Source organism: Thermobia domestica, chromosome 14, assembly GCF_964235325.1.
Source record: "Thermobia domestica chromosome 14, izTheDome1.hap1.1, whole genome shotgun sequence".
NCBI classification, from domain to species: Eukaryota; Metazoa; Arthropoda; class Insecta; order Zygentoma; family Lepismatidae; genus Thermobia; species Thermobia domestica.
In genome coordinates, this window is record NC_137467.1 from 110,450,899 (window position 1) to 110,475,322 (window position 24,424).

Sequence of the window (24,424 nt, forward strand, 5' to 3'; positions counted from 1 at the left end):
AATTTTAGCTTTCAGAAAATCGCGTTCCTTTGTTCTAAAATTTTGGAAGTTTCCCGCCTGATATCTGCGAAATTTTGTGTAGTTATTTCATTCGGATTTTGAGGCCAGCGTAATTTTGCCTGTTTTCTCTTCTCTGCAAGTTTTATGCATTCCTGGTTGAACCATGGTTTGTTCCTACGTATTTCCGCGTGTCCCAATTTTTCTTTTGCTGAAATTTTAATGCTATCTCTAATTTCAATCCAGGTATCCTCAACACTAGTGCACTCCGAATCTTCTAAAGCCGAGAATCTATTCGAAACTTCAATCTGGTATTTCTCTCTTACCTGGCTCTCTTCTAATTTGTTTAAAAACACTAAAAATGGATTTGTTAAAGATATTGAGCATCTACTTTCCAGTGACGGTACGTTTTAATCATTGAAAAACCATAGATGGTATACATTCATCACTAAAAATACACAGGCGGTATGGCATACCACTGCATACCGTCTCACTTCGACCACTGGTTCTACTCTTTTGAAATTATTCCCCATACTTTACGTCAGTAACTGAAACATACATAGTTGTATTTCGTTCGACACTTCCAACCTGAAGTTTTGTAAAATACCTTGTGTAAGAACCAGCAGTGATGGCATAGGTAGCATTAGGAAGTCATTAATTCAATTTCCGAATTCCAGAATGTCATAATTTCGAAATTGTAAAATGTGAAAACCCCAAAATCAAAAATATGAAATATGGTATACAAACCTGACAGCGTTGTAGGAAAGAAACAGTATAAATTAACACTTTCATTAATTGAGTAATGGAAGTAAATTCAAATATTTTCATTAGCATTTTCTGATTAAGTGTGTTCAAACATTTGCTATATCGAGCTTCCGGGGTTCCGAAATATTTCGAGTTTAATACAACCTTTACAACGGATATTAGTATCGTTGTACCGAACACCGAAAATTCAGTCATCTTTCTTCAGAATTGGTTTGCGTGTTCATATTAGCTCACTGATAGAGCATGGAATTCACAATCACCAGGGCTTGAGTTCAAATTCAACAGAAAATTTTCTTTATTAGTAGAATTGGACAAAGCGTAAAACACGGAGAGGTCGCTAGAAGAAATATTTTCAGAAAAGTTTAGTTAGCCCTAAAAAGGACTGCTTTGGGATTTGAGGTGGAACATGAATATTGTGTTTAAGAACTTCTGCATTTATTAGACGTTCCATTCTTCTGGGCATGGAAACTATTTGATGGCCGACAAAATATCTCTTTCCTCTACCTCCAGTCATGCCTCGGAAACAAGGCACCACAGGTTATCTCGAGTTCTGGTGGATTTGCCTCAGGCCAACTGTCCCTTAGAGTACGCTTCACCTCTGCCCATACATTTTCCATGAGACAGAGGTCTGCTCTACGAAGCGGCTAGTCAATTAAGTCAATCTCAGGCTGTCCTACGAACCATTCCTGAACCACACGGGAAATATACAAGGTGTACAACTTTGCTTCCGCCGTTTTCCGATACAACGGTAAGTAGCGGTCGAAATAAACAGATCGCAGACGTCAGGCAGTTAGCTTGGACCTCTGTCAACATATCCCCATTCAAGCATTAGTCGATTTGTGTGTGCATTGTAAAGTTATTCTCGATTGAAAATGTCAGGTTACGAGCCAAATTCTCGCCATTTGCGGGAGGGTCTTCTTTTTTGTTTTAATATGAAGAAAACTGCGGCTGAGTCTCATCGAATGCTCTCAAGTACTTATGGTAAGGACGCTATTAGTGAGAGAACGGTGACTTTAAGGTCGAAGACCGGCATAGTGGTGGAATACAGAAAGTTTTCGAAGATGCAGAATTGGAGACATTGCTGAGTGAAGACTCGCGTCAAACTCAAGAAGAATTGGCATGATCATTGGGAGTGACACAGCAAGCCATTTCAAAACAACTCAAAGCCATGAGTATGATTCAGAAAGATGAAACTTGGGCCCCGGATGAGTTGAAACCAAGAGACGTTGAACGGTGTTTGTGTGTTTGTGAACAGTTGCTTCAGAGGCAAAAACGGAAGGGATTTCTGCATCGCATTGTGATCGGGGATGAAAAATAGGTTTATTACGATAACCCTAAACGCAAAAAATCATGGGGATATCCCGGCCATGCTTCCACGTCGACGGCCAAACCGAATATTCATGACTCCAAGATCATGCTCTGCATTTGGTGGGAGTAGCTCGGCGTCGTGTACTATGAGCTGTTAAAACCAAGTGTAACAATCACAGGTGATCGTTATCCAACGCAATTAATGCGTTTGAGCCGAGGATTAAAGGACAAACGGCCGCAATACAGCGAGAGGCACGACAAAATGATTGTGCAGCACGACAACGCTCGACCCCACGTTCCGAAAGTGGTCAAAACGTACTTGGAAACGTTAAGATGGGAAGTCCTACCCCACCCGCCGTACTTTCCAGACATCGCTCCCTCTGATTATCACCTGTTTAGATCAATGGCGCATGACTTGGCTGACCAACACTTCCGATCTTATGAAGAAATCAAAAAGTGGATGGATTCGTGGATCGTCTTCAAAGATGAAACATTTTTGCGACGCGGCATTCGTACGCTGCACGAAAGATGGGAGAAGGTTGTGGCCAGCGAGGGACAATACTTTGAATAATGCCTGGGTAAGCAATTTGTTTCATTAAAGCGTCATATTTTGGGGAAAAAACGGCGGAAGCAAAGTTGTATACCTTATATATATTAGAGATTGGTTTTGCTCGAACTGAATGACACTACGAAGTTGAAGTACTCGCAGTGATGACACTATGATGTTATTCATGATGTCCAAGTGCCCTTCAATTCTGTGAAGCTGTCCTGCACAGCGACTGGAACTCCAATTCTAACATGAAATAGTAGATGACCATTGCGATTGCAAGCAGCCACACATCCAGGGTTATATCGGGTGCCCCTAGGAGGATACATAAAAAGATGTTGTGAATATGGATTGAAGACACGTTTGGTTACATGGAAATGTGGCAAAGGTGAAAACTGTTAGTTCAAGAAATTTTAAAGAAGCAAACTATGTGAGTGTGAGGGAATTTTTGACGGTGAAGACGAATGAGTGTGAATGAAGATGAGAGCAAGTAAGTGCGATTTGGAGGGTGAGGGCATTGGTTATGTTTGAAAGGGAAGGATTCTGTACAAAGTTCATGTTACTATAGCATGGCCTGGGCGATGAAAGAGTCACTTTCACTCTCTTATATCATGTATAGATATAATAATACATTAACAAACAACAATATAATCAGAAAGTAATAAGATTAATAGTAAGTCAACTTTCCTATATATAAGTTTTATACAGTTCATTTCCACCGATAACTAATCGGATGAGGCCTCTATAAGGGGGAACTAGGGAAATCGTAGTTTTCATAAATTAACACTCTGAATTGGCAACTCTGCTGATGTTTCAGTGCATTAAAAGGTGTGTTAAGGATCTGTCTACATTATGCAATTCCTGAAAACAATGAACAACAAACTTTGAAATTATTATGATAAAACGTTTACAAATATGCATCCGGCAACACTGCTAATATCAGAAATGAGTTACAAGCTCTACAGTAAATGCTGGAAGTGTACCCTGTTTTGATTCAAACACTGGTTCACACGTTTCACCAGGTTGGCAGCAACTTTACGAAGATTAGCAGTGTTAATGTTCTCATTGGCGCTGCGAATGTTCGTTTCCAGGTCTTCAATAGTTGGAGAATTGTTCTTGTATACCTCTTGCTTTAAATAGCCCCAAAGAAATGAATAGCAGTGTTGCCGAGTGCATGTAAGTAAAAATTTTATCATGATAATTTCAAAGTTTGTTTTCTATTGTTTTCAGAAATTGCATAATGTAGACAGATCCTTAACACACCTTTTGATGCAATGAAACATAAGCAAAGTTGCCAATTCAGAGTGTTAATTTATGAAAACTACGATTTTCCTAGTTCCCCCTTACAGAGGCCTCATCCGATTAGTTATCGGTGGAAATGAAAAATTCTTTTTCTGCTCCATATTTTGCGAGCTACTCCAACTAAGCAAACTGAAAATTAATGACAGAACATCCATTACGTATGAGTTATGAGTTAATTTACATGTTTTGCAAAAAACTTGATTTACACCTTCGGTTACATCTGGCAACACTGTGTGACTCCTAGTGTACTTCAATCGTTGCTTCCTAGTTTAAGAATATATGCATGAACAAGGCTTCATTTTGGTATAATTATTATTTGTTTATCACTTCAGGTTCGAAAGTTCTGCTATCCCAAACTCCGGGTTGCATAGTATATTGGACACCCTGTATATCAATTCGGTTTTAGATATCTTGAGGCAACAATAACAACAACACTAATTTAGGGATTTACCACAAAATAAGACTAAGACAGCTAAATGTATTTATACACATTTCTAGGTATTACGAGCATTTACGCTTCAAGGATAATGTCCCTCGGCGAGCACACTATCCAGAGAAAGGAAGCAGCTTGGGACCTGTGTGTTAGATACCTATCATCCCACTATTTCCTGATGTTATTGAGGAAAACCTGGGAAAAACTCAGTCAGGATGGATGATCTGAAAGAGCTCTTACATCTTTTCGACCGGGCGGCCTCATGAATATGCTACACGGGGACACTAAAACGGCTCAAATGCTTTCGTAGCGGATATTAGAAAACGAAAAATTATACTTTGAGAAATAATAATATATAAAATTTCATTCACTTAAATGTAATAGGGAACGTCTCATAAAGTACCTCACGGCAACTTTAAATCAGTTAGCTGCAAACTGTGAACATTACATTAAAAAGTCCTCTGATTTTATTAAGATTAAGAAGAACCTAAAAATGAATGCAAACGACCTTCTGGTGAGTTTCGACGTAGTTACTCTATTCACAAGAGTTACTGTCAAGGATACGATCAGTTGTCACGAAATCACTTCACCCCGGAACCAACTGACCTATTTCACCATACACTGATCTTTACGTACTTTTCATCATATGATGGATATTACTACGAAAAAACGGATGGAGTAACCATGGGATCTCCTCTCTTTCCAGCCACTGACAACTTCTACATGGAGTGTTTTGAACATGAAGCTTTGTATGCGGCAGTTCTTAAGCCATCCTGTATCTTTAGATACGTTGATGATACTTTTGCTACCTGGCCACATTGACCTGAAACACCACAGGATTTTCTGTGATTTCTCAACAGTCGTCACCCTCAACTCAAATTTACCATGGAATTGGAGCGTAATGGATACCTCTCTTTTCTTGATATTCTTGTTCGCCGTAAAGCTGACGGAACATTAGGACACTGAACACAGGAAACCGACAAGCACTAATCTTTCAGCTGTCATCACAGGTCACAATGTCTTACGCGCTAAACACCTTGGCCCCAAGAGCAGTCTCCGTAAATGACCAGGAAAGTTTACAAGAGAAATTCAATCATCTTCGTTCGACACTACACGAGAATGGGTACAGTCTCACAGGTATCAATATGGCCATAAAAAGGGCCGTTACTTCACAACACAAAGTTAAAAAAAAGTAAAGAGTGAAAATGTCTCTATTACCATATTGTCTTTCACCGGCCAGACCTCTAGCAAATTCAGCAGAATACTTGCCAGACATCGTACAAGATTTATTTAAGACCTCCAGCCAACACCAAATTGTTACTCATACAAGTGAAAGACAATCTTCACTTGCGCACTCCTGGAGCATATAGTGTACCATGTGAATGTGGTAGACCATACATAGGGCAAACTGGATGTACAATAGAACGATACAAAGAACACAGCAGCTACGTAAGACTTCACCAACTCGAGAAATCAGGACTAGCAGAGCATAGCTTTCAGCTGGGACACAGAGTCAATTTTACAAATACCTCATAGGTAGCTAAGTGCAGCAATTTTTGGGACAGAATAATAAAGCAAGCCACAGTCATCTCACGTGAAAGGACAATGAGTTTCAAATAAGCCCTATCTGGTCAGCCCTTTTCAGGAACAAAAATAAATAAATAAAAGTTCAACAAGGCAATTTCTCGTAACCTCAACAACAGCTAACCAGGAACCAGCATTTCTCTCAGCCAATCACAAGCCCCCATTCATTGCTCAGCCCCTAAGGTCACCATATATACAGGCTTATATACCATATCTCCAGTCTCTTCATCACAATCCCTGATGATGATGCGATCTCTGCATTCGAAACATCGATGTCAATGCCTTTACCTGGCTAATAGCCAGAGAACACTAAAATTCTTAACATAGACTGAAAGAATAGATTTAAACTTATCTTTCAACTAAGAATTTAAAACTTCAATGAAACATAATTATTATGTTACAAAACGAGTGTACATCTTCAATAACCCCAAACGTAATTACTACCAATGTGATAAAACAAGAAAACAACTTTACAACAATTTGGTGGAGATCAGATTCAAACTCACAAACAACATGACGACTTAACCTGCGAAAGGAAAGTAAAAGTATGCTTTTCGTTCTCGGAACTAGTTATTTGTATTCGCAACAATGGCATATAATGTTATCTTTACGTCAACGTCTAGCACAAGACATTCTTGGAACCAAATGTCTCGTGTTCCCACCTGGGCCTTAAGGAGTCCCGCTGCATAGCGTGTTGTTTTCAAACTGCATCACTGAAATATAGGTGAAAAATTTTACAGTGGATATTTTCCTAACTTTAAAACTGTAATCTAAACAATGTAGCCTAGATGACCAGAAATAATTTCCTATAGACAGACAGTGAAAAACTTGCAAACTTTTACCTTGTTGCGAAAACTATAACAGCAGTGTTTTTGAATATATGAAAACTTTGAAGCAATATGTCGCTGCCATAAATAAACTGATGCGAGAATACTGGATCAAAAGAATAGTTGGCATCATAAATGTGTACCTGATTCTCCAATTTGTCAATGAGAGTTTGTAGTTCTCGAAATATTCACACTGGGTCTTATTGTGCTCACTTAGCTTAGAAAATTTCAAATTCCAACACTACAAAATTTGTAGGAGGCATTTATCAATGTTGTTACTCCAAATATAGTTACTATAGCATTATATGTCCTTATAATAATAATGATAAAAACTTGGTAAGACTTTACTTTGACCAGAACTGGTTATAAGGAAACTCACTAGGGCCCGCCCACTTCCAAAAAAGAACAATGCTGACAATATTGCAGACTACCGTCCTATCAGTGTCCTTCTCGTGCTTTCTACAGTTTTTTAAATATATTTTAAATGATCAAAATCGGAAATACGTAACAAATAAATCTATTAGATACACTTTAATCAGGTTTTCGAAGTAAACATAGCACATGCACTACGCTGGTAAAAGCAACCGATGATTTAACATCGGCTATTGATGACAGAAAATTGACGCTCCTTACTCTACTTGACTATAGTAAGGCATTTTAAACGATTGATTTTGATATACGACTTCAGAAATTATCATTATTGTTTAATTTTTCTGAATCAGTGGTTAAAATAGTGATAAACCAGAATTACAAATCGATATGACATTGTATTTACAGTGGAGTGCCGGAAGGTAGCGTACTAGGTTCCCTTCTCTTTGCCCTTTACATTAATAATCTTCCTAAAATTCTTAAATACCATATTTACGCTGACGATTTACAGTTATATGCTTGTTTTTTCCAACAAGATATTGATAATACGATTGAGAAACTAAATACCGTAGCGACTTAAACGAAGTCAGCGACTGGTCTACGGTTCACGGGTTAAATGTAACAAATTCGCAGTGCATCTTTATTGGCTCCCCAAGAATTCTCTCTTCTATTAATATCTATCAGCTACCAAATATATTGTCCAATACTGTTATTCCATTTTCTACAACTGTGAAAAATTTGGGAGTCATACCAAATCAAAATCTCTCCTGGTCAGATTAAATAAATAAAGTTTGTAAGAGAGCATTTGGTGCCCTGCGTACAATAAATCGACTAAGAAATTTCTTACCAATATCTCTGAAGATCAAACTTGTCAAGGTACTGGTGTTTCCACATCTTGACTATTGCGACTCAGTCCATTCTGATCTACCGGAAAATCAAAGAATGCAAAATCTTGCATTACATTTATTTTCAATTTAACTTACAAGGAACATCACACGTCATTTTATATATATATATATATATATATATATATATATATATATATATATATATATATATATATATATAAAACTGCTATGGCTGACGTTAGTAGAAAGAAGAAATTTATATAATCTTACCCTACTGTACAAAATACTTACTACGACAGAACAGGACTACACGCCTCTGGCACGGTTTACCTCAATTAATACACAATGTTTCAACAGTTGCCAAATTATATATATATATATATATATATATATATATATATATATGTAAATTCCCTTCTTTTAAGTAAAAATAAGGATACGAGTAGCTCGTGAGGCATCTTCGTCTTACCAGAATTTTAATTACTCATATATGAACCAACAAACAATTAGTAGCCCATGTTAATTTGAACGGTTTATATGTATTTATATTTGCAGTACAGCTATATGCAATATTTAATTCAGGTTTCTTCATGTTATTTTTATTTCAGATTGTATTCTTACATAGATGTTTCTTATGTTTCCTCTTTTGTACATTATTTTCATTTTATGTTTTCAATGTTTAACTATCTGTTTACTTAAGTAGCACATTCCTTTTTATGTGGTTCAATACTATTCTCTTGTAATTTGTAACACTAAAATATAACTCATTTATTATCAGTTATGAAAATTTTTAACTTTTTAAGTGAATCTCGTCTAAAGGCAGCTCTGAGAAATTTCTCTTCACAAACAGACAAAACTGTATATGTATGTGTGCGTCTTTGCGACGCAGAAAATCCTTTCACTTCTCCAAATACGCTTATAAAATATAACCCAAAGAGGAAATCTCCTACCTCTGCATTCTTAACCACAGTGCTTCATGGCTATTTTTAACTATTACGTTATCCATTGCATTGTGGTGGTGCCTGGGAGCACCTCTGTGAGAAGGGACTGGCAACAGTGCATTCATTCTGCGGGTAACATCGAACGAACAAGGAAGATGGCGAAACTACAGTTAGTAAAATCAATAAGTTGAACTCTAAATAAAATGGATTTAAAAGTTTTTTACGCCTAGTGGCGATGGAAAACGAGTATCAATTACAATAATGTGCATGGATGATTACCGAGGACAGTACTCCTGCTGGACATGAATATGCATACAGATAAGTAAGATAAGCAAAGGGATTTTCCCGGGACGAACAGTTCGCGACGCGTGTAAGTGCAAAATCAGGGTCTTTAATAAACTTGAAACCATACTATTAATATGAAACTTATTTGTATAATAAGTGTAAAAATATTTCAATTGATATATAGATAAATACTTAGTTATGCATGATTCGTTTGTGTTTTTGTGAATTTCCGCAGGCATGCGAATATAACCTTTTAGATGTGTATGTGATCAAAAACCAGTGCAAAAGTCTAAAATAATGTGTATGGTTGATACAACTTAATATTGTGCCTTTACACAGGGATACACGAGCACGTTCTGTTCCACGAACTTTGGGTTAAACAGGTCTGAAGTGATAATTGTAACAGGTGAACTTTGTAGGTACCTCTAGGTATGTCTGTGCATGGGTCCGGTATACAATAAAATACGGTACTATTGCATGGTGGACTCGGGCGGTGTGTAACTGGGGGGACTCGCAAGGTGTGGGCTAACGGAGCAATACTCTTCCTAACCACTAAAGCCAAAATAAGGACCAGTGACTTTGTATGGAGTAAATATTGAGTTGGTTTAGTGTGCACTAACGGTATTTTAATTATTAGTGTTATTTTTTCATTATTGTGTGGATTTAGATTGTCAACATGACAGAGTGAAAATCTAAATTTACAAAGATGCTTCAGGCAATTAAAGATTTGTCACTGAATGTAGATCGAAAGTTTGAAAAATCAAACGCAGATTTGAAAGAAGAACTTGTAAAAACCAATGCGGAATTGAAAGAGAATTTGAGAAAAACCAATACAGAATTAAAAGAGAATTTCGAAACATCTAACGCAGAATTACACGATAAGCTAGATAAAATTATAGAAGAAAATAAAGTAGGTTTAATTTCCATTAATAAGAAAGTCACGGAAAAGATAGAGAATTTACTGCCTGACTGAGGAAAAGTTGCAAATTGAGGTAGGTAAGGTGAAACGTTCATGTGAAGAGAATTTTGCGAAGTACACAGAACAAATAGAAATTCGAAATCAATAAATGTAATGTAGAATTAGAGTCTGTTGTCGAAAAGTTAAATGTTACGGAAAAACAAAACGAAGAGTTTTCAAAGTGTATGAATACTTTTGAGGACACTTTACTCGCGTTTAATCAGAGACAAAATAAGTGTGAAATCAGAACAGGTACGCTGAATAGTCAGATAGAATCCTTAGGAAATCATGTAGATCGTGTGCATAGTGAACTAGTAGAAAGAACGGTAAAATAAGAAAATTGGATGTCAAGCCTGCAGGATGTAGTTTAGTCTAGTATTACTGCATGTAAAACTAATGTCATATCACAAAAATCAGTGGAAGGAACAAGGCTGATATTAATAGCAAAGTTCAAGCTATAGTTAATGATGTAAAACAAATAAAACAATCCCTTGCAGACAATCAGGTATAAAACTTCCCACATTCTAATTACGTTTTTTCGAATGTTCAGGTCAAAAAAGAAAAAAAAAGACGATCACGCTAATCAAGATATGCGTAGAAGTATTTCAGTGTATTCTTATTCTAGTAGTAGTACTCTTGAATCTAGTAGTTCTAAAGATGAAGGTAAATCACGTTCTATCCAAAACCGTCGAAAAAGGTAAAAATAGAATCAGACAAGAAAGTTTCTGTGAATCTTAGACATTTAGAAGGATTTGAAAAGTTTTCAGGTCATGAGAATGAACTTACCGCAACTGCATTCTTGAAAAAGTTCAAAGATCAGGCTTCAATCATGAATATTCCAAGTAGCTAATACTTAGATATTAAAAAGTTTTTACTCACGGGATCCGCGTACAATTGGTACATTAACAATTGTTCTTCTTTCGATACGTTTAAAAAGTTCAAGAAGAAATTTAAGGCTGAATTCGAAAACGAACAGGTGCAAGCAAGTAAGTTATTGGTACTTCAACATAAACCGTATGACCCCAAAACAGATGGAAGCGTGTACAATTTTATCTCCTATAGATGCAATAAAATACAGGAAATCAATCCTGATATTAGAGAACCACTTGCTATCAGTATGGTGTTGAAATTAATTCCACCTTATTTCAGACGTCAACTTACTACTCTTACCCCTTTGACTTTGTCGACCGTGTTACAAGTGATTCAGAAACTGGAAGCCATTCCTAGATCTGATTCTAGAGGGGGATCTAATCATAGGTTCGTAAAAATTAACCGTGTGACATCTACTAATAGTAACTTCAACGAGGATCAAAAGAAACGTAAGAATAATGGAAACAATAACAAATCTTTACACGAAAATACTCAGCAAAATAAAAATAACAAACGTAGACGTGGATTTAAGAAAAACAAACGTAATAACAATAATAATAATAGTGATGAAATGCATCCTGATGCGCATTCTTGCAGTTGTAGTCAGGAAATCCCACCTAGAGTAAATTCCCCAGTCGGTAATCAGTTTTATCAATCATCACGTGGAAATAATCTGTAAATACGTATGGTAATGTTGAAATGTATTCTTCTCATGGTCAAATGTCTGGAAATTCACCTGGTTTTCCAAATTTTGTAAATCAAGAAAATTTTAGGTCTTCAAGACCTCCATTCGTAAATTCTACTCCTTGTAATTCAAATGGACAAGTTCCTTTTCCGCACCCAAACTAAGTTCTCCCTGTGTGGAGGGTGCGATAAAATATATAAGCATTTACGTGAAAGATACCAAAATCCAGTTGTAAATAATGATGAAACTCTGAAAGAGTTGAATTTCGATTTAGCACGGGAATCAAAATTTTTGTATGAGTTGTATGGAAAACAGATTAGCGATATTGAAAATGAAATGGAAGAATCTCACGGTATCTACAAAATTAACTTTCTAAACCAAACTAGTCCAGAGTTTGCAGTGGAAAATGATAGTCCAGAAACTGAACATTTCCCTTCTGTATGTTATATTAAAGAAAAGGTAAATGAAAATGTTAGTCTTGATGACTAACAAAAACAACAGCTTTATTTGTTAATTAAACATAAATGTGTGTTCAGCGATGTGCCAGGTAAATGTAATCGTTTCGAATACACTATTGAGGTTGACACTGACAAACCCAATGTCAAAAGACCATTTAAACCATTTAAATTTAAAGATAACATAGAAAAACAAATAAGAGAATGGCTTGAAAACGGAGTTGTAGAAGAATGTGTGTCCATTCATGCTCATCCGTTATTGTGTGTAGCAAAAAAGAATACCTCAGAACTACATACTGTAGTTGATCTGACCTCTTTGAATAAGTATGTATAACTTAAAAACAGTTAAATGTAAACAAAATTGATGACCTATTGTTAAAATTTCAAGGTGTTCAATTCGTTAGTTGTCTTGATTTTGTTGGGTTCTACTTACAAATTAGTCTTTCTGATAAGTGTAAACCTTACACTGTTTTTTACTGGAACGGCAAAATGTACCAGTTTACACGTGTTCCTTTTGGATACTTAAATGGGTATGTAACTTTTATGACTTGTTTACAAACAGTGTTAGGTTCCGGATTGTATGATCAACTGATCCGATATGTCGATAACGTCTCCATACCTACAATGTCTTTCGAAGAACAAATTCGTTTGTTAGATGAAATATAGAATCTTAAATGACGTTGAATCTTAAAAAATGTTCACTTTGTAACACAAAATTTAATTTTTTGGGTTTTAATGTAAATTCTCAAGGCGTAACAAAAGATCCATCATACGTACAATGAATAAAGGATCTTCCACGACCCAGAAATTTGAAAGAATTACAAGGAGTACTTGGTTTATTTCAATGGTGTTCGAAATTTGTTAGTAATTTTGCACATAAAGCTCAATCTTTGTTTGCTCTTTTAAGAAAGAAAAAACAATGGATATGGGATGATGAGTGTGAAATTAGTTTTCAACATTGAAACATGATTAGCTCAAGAAGTATTGTTAGTTCATCGTCGTTTAAATCATGATTTTTGTATCATCACAGATTGTAGTTCAGTGGCATTAAGAAATATTATGTTTCAGGAAATTAATGCCGAGCGTTATATTCTTGGGTTTCATAGTAAAACCTTAAAACGAGCTGGAAAGAATTACACTACGACCGAAAAAGAGGCTTTATCAATTGTAGTCGCTTTAAGAAAATGGGGTCAATTGTAGTATGATAAACATATAAAACTCTACAATGACCACTATTCTTTAATATACCTTCACAACGTAAGAAATTCGAATTCACTTTTAGCGAGGTGGAGCATCGAAATTCAAGGGTTCGAGGTAGAAATAATTTACATTAAGACTAAAGATAATCAGGCGAGTGATGCTCTCTTACGGGTAACATTACAAACAAAAGTAGAACAACATGAAATTAACAAATCTGAAGTTTTGCCATCATGTTTCGGAAATCTTACTGTTGCGGAATTGATGTCCAAACAACAAGAATGTTCAGAGTATGAAAAAATAATTCAGCTTTTGCGTATTCCGAATGGCCCGTATGTAAAAGTGCAAAATAGAAACATTGAAAATTTTTATAAATTAAATAATAGTGTTTTGTTGAATAGAAATTATCATTTTCCTGACTCTTGGAAAATTTGTATACCTCCTTCTATTGTTCTCGAAATTGTAAAGTATTTTCATGAACAAAGTCATTTTGGTGCTGAAAAAACTATTGCCTCTATTAAAGAAGTGTCATTGGAAGTCATTAAGAAGAGATGTTATCGATTTCATAAGTGATTGTAAAGATTATAAGTTAACAAAAGCTGAAACATCACCTTCTGCTAAACCTTTGCAGACTGTAGCAGTAAAGAACATACGAGATAGGCTTTCTATCAATATTTTAGGGCCGTATCCAGCTTCTCAGAATGGAAATAAGTTTGCTTTGTCAGTTAGATGTTTTTAGTAGATATTATATAATGTTCCCTATGAGAAATGCAACCGCAAGATGTGTTTTAAAATGCTTAGGACAATATTATTTTCCACCTTTGGGCATTCAATTGTCTGTCTCAGTAATGGTAGTTGTTTCGTCTCTAATAAATTCAAGTTAAAAACCAAAGAATATGGAATTAAAATCCATTATGTTAGTCCGTATCATCCAAAAAGTTCTGTAGTGGAGAGAATTCATAGATAAACCAATCGTTTGTTTAAATTGTGCAATGATACCTATGTAACGTGGGAGAAATATATTCCCCAAATTGTTATTTCACTAAACTATTCTGCGTGTAGTAGTTTGGGAGTAAGTCCAGCAAGTCTTCATCTCAATTTGAAACCGCTATATTCTGTACTTCGGCATTTCGGAATTGTTATAAATGATGAGTATGATGAAAATGAAACTCTAAATTGGGAAAATAGACTTATAATGGCTGATTTTCTTATAAAAGAGAAAATTAAAAAAAGAAATGAAAAATACAATAAAACACAAGAGGGTAAACATGTTATAAAAGAAAATGATTTGGTCTTTCTGCTTTAAAGTCATCTTAGTTCAGTTGTAGTTAAGAAAATTAGCAAGTCTTTTCATTTGTACAAGGGGCCTTTACTTTGTAAACAAAAGGTTACAGATAATGTATCTGAATTGTTAAACCCACTTACTGGTGAATCATTAGGAACTCATTCAGTATATCGTATGAAAGTTTGGAAACCAACTCCAAAAACTAGACAACTTTGGTTAGAATTTTGCCAAAAAAACATGTACATGAAAAATAATTAAAGTCCATAACTCCAAATTGCCTAAATGTAGATTCGTGTGAACCTGACAAAACTTCATGAGAATTTTAGCGATGTTGTGAAAGTAGATTTATCTGTATTCAATTCTAGTAAGAGTCGAAACGAAAATACGAAAAAGTTAGTGAAAAGATTGATAGAATGTGATAAATATTTGAAATATTTAACAAACGAACTTAATTGTTTCAGTTATGCTTTGTCGTTCATAATAAACCATCTTGTAAATCCTAAACTTAGTAAGTTGGGATGAAAAAAAAATATATTGCGTAAAAACACTTTGATATGTTCATATGTCGTGTTGGCGTTAGCAGGCGTCCGTGACCCACTGAGACTTCCAGGCGGCCGAAGCCTTCTATTGAAGAAGGAGACACATGCCAAGTGGCTTGTCAAGGCATGAGATGAAGTTCCCTCTCACTTTTGTGTAATATTATATTTGTTTAAAGCCCGGCGTAGGGTATTTTCGTATTATACCCTTCTATATTCTTTTTAATATCAACCTTTCATTCTGTCTTTCACCTTCACCTCGGGGTTGGGAAACATAACTATAATAATGTGGGTGGTATCTTCTAAATCTAGGAGGGCAGGCACTTTAAAAGGTGTAATGGTCTGACAAACCATCCACTGCTCGGTCCATTCCTGGTCAATTTCTAACCGGAATGTAATAAATGTAGAGTGTCCTGATTAACTAGTGTTGTCGTAGATGTTAGTAAAATTTTTGATTTTGCAATTAATATTATGAAAATGTGTACATGTCTTTTTATTGCAATTTGAATTGTATGTGACATTTTCGTCTAGTATTAGTATCATGCTATTGATTCTTCATGTCGATTACATTTAATTGCGAATATTTTGAAATATGATATTGTTTCATTGATAAAAATTTAATTTAGTTACGAAATTGTGAAATATATACATATAGTTGTACGAATTTTATTGTTTTAAATAGTGCATTGAAATAATTTCGTTTGTGTTTTAATGAATATAATTGAAAGTAATTATCCATTGAACTCTAATTATTTGAAAAAAGAAACAATTTTATAACTGAGTTAACTATTATATTGTAGAATGTATTAGTATGTATAAGTGTAACAGCGTCGTATTATGTAATAGTGTTAAGTATTTTGTAATGCATAAGTAATTATTTGAAATGCTTGAGTTAGTGAATATTAAATAACACTACATAATACTAAATACTACTGAGTAATATTAAACAGTGATAAGTAATATATTAAATTTATATTCTGCTCTGTAAGAAATAATTTGAATGGAAATTATTAGCGAATATTAATGTGTTTAGCATGATAAACTCCTTAATGAAAAAAAAAAAAGAAAGAAAGAAAAGACATTAAAGACTTAATGGCCCTCATAAGTTTTGGAAACCGTTTAAAACTGGCCCTTGCGTTTTTAATCCTATTTCCCAGTGAACTTTAAAAATCTTTGTACGTCACCTAACTTAGAAGACTATGGATTAACCCTTTAAAGACCAATGGATAAATGATATTGAAGAACTTTCTTAAATATCCCATACACTAGTGCAATGAAGTTACCAGTGTTGCTGGGTTCTGTTTATTTTTCAGTTCCTTCAAAACAAATGTCTTCTCGAGCGCCTCTTTAACACTAAAAGATAACTCACTTATTAGTTATGAAATTTTCAACATTTTAAGTGAATCTCGTATAAACTTCGAAATCTCGTGCTCTGAGAAATTTCTCTTCACAAACAGACAAAAATGTATATGTATGTGTGCGTCTTTGCGACGCAGAAAATCCTTTCACTTCTCCAAATATGGTTATAAAATGTAACCCAAAGAGGAAATCATCTCCCTCTCCATTCTTAACCACAGTGCTTCATGGCTATTTTTAACTATTACGTTATCCATTGCATTGTGGTGGTGCCTGGGAGCACCTCTGTGAGAAGGGACTGGCAACAGTGCATTCATTCTGCGGGTAACATCGAACGAAGAAGGCAAAACTACAGTTGGTAATATCAATAAGTTGAACTCCAAGTAAAATGGATTTAAAAGTTTTTTACGCCCAATGGCGATGGAAAACGAGTATCAATTACAATAATGTGCATGGATGATTACCGAGGACAGTACTCCTGCTGGATATGAATATGCATACAGATAAGTAAGATAAAGCAAAGGGTTTCTCCCGGGACGAACAGTTCGCAACGCGTGTAAGTGTAAAATCAGGGCCTTTAATAAACTTGAAACCATACTATTAATATGAAACTTACTTGTATAAAAAGTGTAAAAACATTTCAATTGATATATAGATAAATACTTAGTTATGCATGATTCCTTTGTGTTTTTGTGAATTTCCGCAGGCATGCGAATATAACCTTTTAAATGTGTATGTGATCAAAAACCAGTGCAAAAGTCTAATTTAATGTGTATGGTTGATACAACTTAATATTTTGCTCTTACACAGGGATACACGAGCACGTTATGGTCCACGAACTTTGGGTTAAACAAGTCTGAAGTGATGATTGTAACAGGTGAACTTTGTGGGTACCTGTAGGTGTATCTGTGTACGGGTCCGGTATACAATAAAATACGGTACTAATTGCATGGTGGACTCGGGCGTGGTGTAACTGAGGGGACTCGCAAGGTAAACAATAGTGCAAGGCGTATCAGTGTCTTTGTGTAGGCTAACGGAGCAGTACTCTTCCTAACCACTAAAGCCAAAATAAGGACCGGTACGGAAGCACTATACAATCATTCACCCACCAGCCTGTATTTTGATTTTGGAAGTAGCGGAAAACGTCAAACAAGGCAACGCTATAGAATGACGTTCTCTCATTGGGACGAAAACCAAAGACTGCTATAAACTGTTAATATTTTTATATGTATTGGTGGTTTTTTATTTTAAAAAAAGGAAACAATGTATGCACGTGGTTAAGTGCTCGGAGAAGGTGCATAGCCCTTCGCCACGTAAAAGCAGTCATAAATAAATAAATAACTTCAGTTCCTTGCTGGAACTGTTTGTGCCTTCCGTGCAATGTCTATCGTGAGATGAGTTGGTGGTATTTGGTATTTTTTCCACTGGGTATCTGTCTATCACGCAAAATCATTCGATACTTCGCCAGTGTATCAGCTGTTCGTATCTGTTTGTAGTCGGTGTGTATGTCAGTGTTAGGTTTACGCATTGGTTGTCAAATTCGTACAAACTTTAATTTTCGTTTCACGGCGACTTGAGAGTTAGTAGGGCTAAATGAGACTGACAAAATGTTTAATAGAATTGATCTTAAGAGTTGGATTTTTTTTTCTTTTTTTTTTAAAGTTTGTATTGGATTCGAATATTAATTGTTACCGATTTGCGGCATTGTGGTTTAACTGAGTTAGAGAGACCTTATGATGGTTGAGGTCGAAGGCTGAAGCCATTTCTGACGTACTGTAAGAGTGAACGTTTATTAGTTTTTCTTGAGTTTTAACAAGAGTTGTGCTTGTTTTTCCTTATTATTATTATTTTAATTAGGAAATGCGTTTTAATACGGTTTATTTTATCCAGCTATTTTCACTTTTACAGTGGGTTTGGAGCCGGTGCCCCATGTAGTTTTGAAAATAAGCTTTCTACACTTAATAATTTAATTTTAATTTTTAGTTGAGTTAGATATTATAGTTGGAAATTATGGACAGTTGGGAATATTTATAGTGGATTAGGTTAGGTTCAGAAGCTGGATTTCACTTCATTTAAAGTATATTAGTTTTATCTGTAGTTGTTTTCTAATACACATTTTGCTGAAGTAATGAACTATGATGGTTTATCAACTGACTCATCTGAACCATTCCCGGAACAGTAGTAGAAATCGCGCAAGCTAATTTTTCACTTCGAAGCCGTGCTTTCTGATTGATCGGACAAGAAAACAAAGGAGATCACTGAATACTACGCATCCGCAAGACGTGTTGCCAATCGCGATTATTTAAACATGTCAGTAGTAAGTCGTTTACATGCCTGTCGAAAGAACAAACTTCGTGTATTCAGTTTCCTTTACTAAGTTCGTGGCTACTGATGTCACGTTTGTCTTAAATAGGCAACATACACAATTCACTTCGTTCTTCTCAAAAGAAACAAACACAAAGAGAGAGACCGAGAAGGAAAAGTATTCCGTAACGATAAACATGATATTGTATAGAATATGAATAAAGTGTTTTTCTTCTTTTTTTTAAGTAATAATCATGTGACATTACCATTATTATTTTACTGATTTTACCTTCCGTACAAGTGGAATTCATCTTTCGTAGAATTTGAAATAAATTACTAAATTAAAGAATAACTGAAAGCATCACATATATGAAGACACTGGCATTTAAAAAAAGTAAAGAAGTATTTATATAAATATCCACACAATCTCAGACATTAACATATAAACGAACAGAGACACATAAAAAAGTTTTACAAAGCACAAAGATTCAATTTTATATCCATCACCACCACAACGTTAAGTAACACTGAATAGAAACATTTTTTCGACCTTTTAATTTCGGACCTTTGATTCTTTTAAAAACGAAGAATGAATCCTACATATCTCTTGGTCAGAAACTCATGGTACATTTTGATAACCTCTGCTGTTCCTAGGTAACAGCGTTCGTTTAAAACGGAGACGTGGCTCAATCATCCTTCGAAATAAGACATTTCCGACGCTTGCCAAGGTTTGTTCTTAGGCCAACTATGGACAGATTGAAAATTAGGTGTTTGCTTTTACGTACACGTTTTACACTCTACATATACATACATGGAAAGATACAACATACGAATTATAAATAATACTCAACATTTCAGATCCATAGCAAATATTTATTTAAGATAGCAACGTTGAAGAATTTACTTTCCTTTTCTACCTGCCAAATCTCAGTCACGGACAGCCATATCGCAAATAACCTTACGTCACCCAAGTGCAAAGTTGTAGCGCGCTGTATCTAAGCATTTGCCAAAGACTTATATTATTCACTGTAGTAGTCTGAGAGTGAGTTCCTCGTAACAGGTTGTGTTTCGAGAAACTTGATCCTTCAACTGTTATGATGAATAGTATCGGTGTTGGAAAAAGATTAATGAACTGCTCTAGGAACCGGGTCAGTTGAATTAATTCCAATGAATACTCTTGTCAGAATAAAAATCTGCCTAAAAAATTCGATATTTCACACTTTCGTTATAAACTTTAGCTCTGCAAAGTGATTTTTTTTTTTAATTCGGTACTAAATTAAACTTAACATGTAATTTTCACTTATTACAGTTCAATTAAAGTTTTCATGCTAAAAAGACAAAATGAAAGAGAGAGTGCTCAAGAAATTGATTTTCGCTGCAGGGTTTTTAAATAATCTAGCCCTACGACATACAAGTTTATGGTAAATCTACAATTAGTAATTGTCACACAGTGCTCAACAGAAATGGCCGTCACTCAAAAACGGGCTTAAAATAAAATCTTTAAAAAACAGTTCTGCACTGCCAATATATATTAAAATATTCTAATGCTACAGATATACGAATTTAAAAGACTATAATTTTATAGTCATTACAAGTTCACATCCAAATAGTGGTACCCCACTCTACACATCCACACAATTGTAAGATTAACAGAAAAAATACTTTTTTCAAATTAGGAAAGCATAAGTAATCGAAATATATGGGGATCTTAACTCTTAACATCCCACTTCTTACACTATAAATGGTTCAACTTTCGATAAACCTCGCTACGCCAAACGTATTTACTAATAAATTGGGTTATGTTTAGCAGAAGGGGTCCAGGAGTACGTAAAAAACATTAAATTTACAGGAGAAACGAATGATGCAAGCAGTAGCGCAGCAATAGGGTAGGCATTGCCTACGGGCGCAGGGAGTTTCGGTATATTAAGGGGCCGCCTCAGGTTTTTAATACAATATAGGGGAAGGTAGTACACAGTGGATCAGAAGGCGTTATTCATTTATTTATTGCACAAATTCAGCTAGCGCATGTCAGTTATTCTGTTTTCACATTACACACTTATGAACGAAATGTCAACAACAATGGATGCTTCTTATTTGTGGTGAAGTGAAAAATATGTTTTCCTTATGCTGAAGTAAAAAATGAAGTAATAGACGTGAATGCTCTGACGCTGTGATTTATCTTGTAATTTAGAATATCGCGGACATGGGAGGTAGGTAAGAATGTATTTGTAATATAGCATTGTTTATTTTGTTCTTCTACTTTAATAGTTCCTTGTTGTGGGAAACTGTTTGGGTTGACACCAACAAGTACACAGTGGATCACATCGGTGTGGTACACAGTGGATTGATCCACTCTGTACCTCATTGTGTTTATGGAAGTTCAATGTATTTGGCATACTCGTTTAGAAACAAGTCATAGTATTGGCATTTCACGGAGCTTTTAATATCATGTTACACGTTACAGATTAATGGTTTAACCACAAGGAAATATACGCAAGGCAACATGAAAGACATTTATTTAGATGAGAGAAGCAGTGCAATTAGTGGTGGGGCAGGGATATTCTATTAGCAGCGTTGGTAAATTGAAGAACATTGATTACACAACTTTGAGCAGATGTGTCAAAAAATAAGAAAGTACCAGGTGACAATGTTAAAATGAAGTCAAATTATTCTGTACGACAAATATTCACTTCAGAGTTGGAGCATTTATTTCCGAAATATATAAAAATGTGCAACAAAATATCTTAGTCTACGTTGCCGTGAGGCGTTTGGCATATGAAATTGATAAGAATAATATATCGATACCTGCTTAGTGGGAAAAAAGCAAAATTCTGGTCTAGAGTGAATCGTAATAAAGATCTTAGTATTCGAAATCTCGAAGATGTGTTGAATAGCGTCAATCTTAGACTCTCAAGATTGATGTCATTCAACAAACACAATGCTGAGGCATTCTTTAGTAATTTACGTAACTTATCTACGAAATATCCCAAATTCTGTAGCCTTTCACGTATTTCCAACTTAGACATGAACTAGAACAGATCATACATCCAAGAAAGTAACAACAGAGAAAGAAGCACGTGAATAAAAGGAGTACAAATTCAGCAGCAATCTGAAGCAAAACGGATAAAATAAAGACTTTCAGTCCTGAAGAAAGGAAAACAAAATGATAGTTCAACGGGGAATGATGATTTTAAGTCAATTATATTATAAGATTCTTTAGATGATGATGATACTTTAGAAAACGAAATCTTTCAGTTTAACGTCACACGTTTATGCCCCTCACGCTAAGGAATACGGACCATGTTACTTTAGAGACAGAAACTACTAGCCTACTTATTGATGATTTGGAACAGAGTCAAAGAAAAGTTCAACCTGGTGATTACGTTCTTGTAAGATTTCTTTCACTTACATTGGTCAAATCACGACTAGGAAAGACAATAAAAAATGATTTTTAGATTTCGTTTCTAAGAAGTGAGAAGATACATGAAAGTCCACGTCTCATATAGCCTCGCTGCTGAAAAGGGACGTTAAACTCAAAATCAACTCAACTCAAGATACATGAAAGTTTCGTCCACCCAAATAATCCAGATATTTTACCCACACACAATATTTGAATAGTAAGACGGCTTCCAAAACCTCTTATTGTGAAGAATAAAATACTGTCTGTAAATATCAGGTTGCCGGTAGAGTTCCATGGAATTGATCTCCGCTAACCTTTTGAAGTTTCAAAGGATGATAATGTCGAGCTGGACATATATTTTTGTCGTCATAGTGAAACTGATAATTTGAATAATCAGACTAATTGAACTCAGTACAGAAAGTTAAATTCTCCATTTTATAACAAATTGATTATGCTATTGTGCATAACTACTAAATTTACTAACCCAAAACCAAAGATTCTCCGTACAAGATATCAATTTAATTGTCTAAAAACTTTGTTTTATAACAGTCATTTGTATTCTTTATTTTGGTAATCAATTTCTGAAATTAATACTATGCTATTAAGATGCTTGTAATACTTCGATTCTAACTTTTATTTAGAATTTTAAAATTTATTTTGTATTGTGAGTAATAGAGATTTTGACAATAATGCTTACAATTTTATGTAGATTTGGAGATTTTCTGATGATGGGCCCCTTTATCTTACGGTTTCTATTCATTACTTTCAATACATTGTTCCTTTGATCCACTGTGTACGCATATATGATCCACTGTGTACGATGGTGGTACACAGTGAATCACTTTACAAGCATTAGCGTTAACTGTAACTGTAAAATACAGAGCAGCGCTTCATATTAATAAATTACTTACGAATGTAGTGGAGACATGTGTCCATGTTCTACACTAAACAAATTCCAGTAATAGTTGCATTAAACGGATTTATGCTGAAAGTTTTAAAAATTGATCCACTGTGTACTACCCTCCCCTAATATATATATATATATATGAAGCTACAATTTTCGCAGTCTTCCTTTCTGAACATGGCAAGAATAAATATTCCTGCTCACTTCACTCGCAGTTTATTGCATTTGCGTATTAAATTATTGGCATTACTGTAAACTCGTCGGTTATAGCACTGTATAATTAAGAAATGAATCCTCCTGTATTAATACGATATCAATTCTATATTATATATACTGAGCTCACTAAGTTTAAATAAAATTCCCCTGCGCAACAGGCTTTCAACAGTAATGACAGATTCTATGACCTATAAGATCTGGATTAAAATGAGTTAAAAAGTGTTGCCATGATTGAGGAACAGCAGAATTGTCAAGTACCGCGACTACACAGAACCAACCACAGGCACCAAGGGTCGGACAAACCAGGCAACTGCCCGGGGCGCCCAAACGAGCAACCCAAAATAATTTTTTTAACATATGTTCTAGTAATATCAGTGTAAAAAATGTTCAATATAGGCTAGGACTAGGTAGGGGGCGGCAAAAAGACACTTTGACCGAGGGAAAATTTTGCTCGTGAATTGGACATCTCTGATCTGATGAAAGAATTTCCAGAAGCAAAAATGAGAATGAAACACTTCTGATTTTGTATACAATTTGTCGATTTAAAAAACTAATAGAAAAAATGCTTATAAGCGGTTTCACAAGATTTTATTATTTTTTTATAATTATGTAAAATTGTAACATACTATATAGATACATTCATTTGAAATCCTGTTGATACATTTGAAATCCTGCCCTCTTCATTTACACTATCTCTGCAAAAAAGATTTGAATTTTATATGAGTATATTTTTAATGAACAAGACACTGTCTAGTTTACTTTCAAAAGACATACTACAACGATATAAAAAGAAAAAACGGTCAATACCGTCCTACTGATAATTTTCAGTTTATGCCGTTTCTGCGCGTACGCACAAGTTATAGCTGGCAATGCATGGGGCCTATTCGATGGGTGAGGGAGCGCCACTAAGGATTCTGCCTACTGGCGCCAAAGACTATTCTTACGCCACTGGATACAAGTACTTAGACCTAACATAACGTCAGGAAACTTAACCTAATAAAACCAGAAAGTGGAGATAAGTTATTTTTTGGAAAATAATGCTGGACCCTTAC

At 35.1% G+C, this 24,424-nt stretch overlaps 1 protein-coding gene across 6 annotated transcripts in view; it reads right to left on the reverse strand.

Moving 5' to 3' along the window:
• Window positions 1–24,424, reverse strand: part of mtSSB (mitochondrial single stranded DNA-binding protein) — a 205,155-nt gene that overhangs the window by 178,646 nt on the left and 2,085 nt on the right. Inside the window, exon 2 of one of the 6 annotated variants that reach the window (XM_081738726.1) lies at window positions 7,980–8,056. The exons of the other annotated variants lie outside the window; for them this stretch is intronic. The gene's annotated coding sequence lies outside the window, so the exon portion shown is untranslated. The remainder of the gene's footprint in view (window positions 1–7,979; window positions 8,057–24,424) is intronic. 6 annotated transcript variants of the gene reach the window in all.